The sequence below is a fragment of the Anarrhichthys ocellatus genome, unplaced genomic scaffold, assembly GCF_004355925.1.
Source record: "Anarrhichthys ocellatus isolate YVR2014 unplaced genomic scaffold, GSC_Weel_1.0 scaffold480, whole genome shotgun sequence".
In the NCBI taxonomy this organism is placed as follows: domain Eukaryota; kingdom Metazoa; phylum Chordata; class Actinopteri; order Perciformes; family Anarhichadidae; genus Anarrhichthys; species Anarrhichthys ocellatus.
The window spans coordinates 8754-10612 of NW_022280454.1; the positions used below are offsets into that span (position 1 = coordinate 8754).

Here is a 1859-nt window from a genome sequence, read left to right on the forward strand (position 1 = left end):
GCAGCGGACAGGAACAGACTCAACAAACTCATCAAGAAGGCAGCAGTGTGCTGTGTGTCCACTGGATACGGTGGAGGTGGAGGGAGACAAGAGGATGATGGCTAAGCTATCATCCCTGATGAACAACACCTCCCACCCCATGCAGGACGCCCTGGCAGCTCTGTGCAGCTCCTTCAGCCACCGGCTGATTCACCCCCGGTGTGTGAAGGAGAGGTACTGCAGGTCCTTCCTACATATACATATATACATACATATATATATATATATATATATATATAATATGTATATACGGTGTGTGAAGGAAGGACCTGCGGTACCTTTCTTCACACACCACACCTTCACACTCCTTATTTATGACAAGCTGCTCTTGTTCTTGGCTCTGTACCTTGTTGGACCGTCCCACTGAGGGACTCAAAGGATGATCTGATCTTAACTTAACTGATCATTTAGTTTTGTCAATAAAGTTTATTTCATTTGGAAAGAAGAAGAAAAACAAACATGTCTGAGGAGTTAATGAATATTAATATCAGATCTTTATGACGTGTGTCCTCTGGAAGAGACCAGAGCTTTCAGCAGCAGCTCATGGTCTTCCTCCGTTCAAAGCCTCAGGAACAAGTCAAAGCTCGTGTTCAATTACTCTTTATTATATGTATTTATGTATTCATAACATGTGAAAGGTTTAAAAACATAATAAAGATATTTACATTCTGAACCTGAGACCCAAACACATAATATTCATAAATAGATCAAAGAGAACCCAACACACACACAGACACACACACACACACACACACACACACACACACACACACAAAGTAGAACCGAATAGCTGATGGATCACGATGACGTCATCGATAAGAGTCCAGTCCGGTGGTCCTCACACAGGTTTGGTGGTGCTGTTGTAAACCAGCGTGTCCTGCTCCGACAGCGCCACGTGGGCGGGGCCTGTGGCCACCGGCCTATGGGAGCGCTCCTTCCTGGACTTCAGGAAGCAGTAGGTCAGGACGGCCAACAGAGCCAAGATGGCCACCGACAGACACACGGCCAGGGCGATGTTTCCTAAGGGGGAGCACACGGATACTCTGTGTACTAGTACACCAACGTATACACCAATACTACAACGTGACTCTCACTGTGTACTAATACACCAAATACAATACTACACGGATACTCTCACTGTGTACTAATACACCAACTCATACACCAGTACTACAACGTGACTATCACTGTGTACTAATACACCAATACTACACGGATACTCTCACTGTGTACTAATACACCAACTCATACACCAATACTACAACGTGACTATCAATGTGTACTAATACACCAATACTACACGGATACTCTCACAGTGTACTAATACATCAATACTACAACATGACTATCACTGTGTACTAATACACCAACGCAGCAGCTGGAAACAACTAACTGTCCGCCATGTTTGTAGTTTCAGACTGAAGTCAAAGTTCTCACCTGAGTCACTTTCATCCTCCGACTCATGACGTTCAAACAACGCTCTGAAGAACACATCACGCTCTGTGGAGACACAAGGACACAAGGAGACAGAGAGACAAGGAGACAGAGAGACAAGGACACAAGGAGACAAGGACACAGAGAGACAGAGGAAGTAAGAGTGTCAAATAAAACAGTAAGTTTTCTCAACTAAACTGCTCTGAATCAAAAAATACACAACATAGTACTTTATGTTACATATTGGAAGTGAACCTTATGGTATATATATATACATACATATATATATACATATATACACATATATACACACATATATATATATATACACATATATATATATATACACATATATATATATATATATATATATATATATATATATA

The 1859-nt window shown here is 41.6% G+C and overlaps 1 long non-coding RNA gene across 1 annotated transcript; it reads right to left on the reverse strand.

Moving 5' to 3' along the window:
* Positions 1-626: 626 nt before the first annotated feature.
* On the reverse strand, positions 627-1562 carry LOC116401486 (uncharacterized). The gene is made up of 2 exons (XR_004213996.1): positions 1477-1562; positions 627-1059 (listed from the first exon to the last, which is right to left on the reverse strand). It is a non-coding gene; the product is annotated as an uncharacterized LOC116401486 (long non-coding RNA).
* Between the last annotated feature and the right edge of the window lie 297 nt (positions 1563-1859).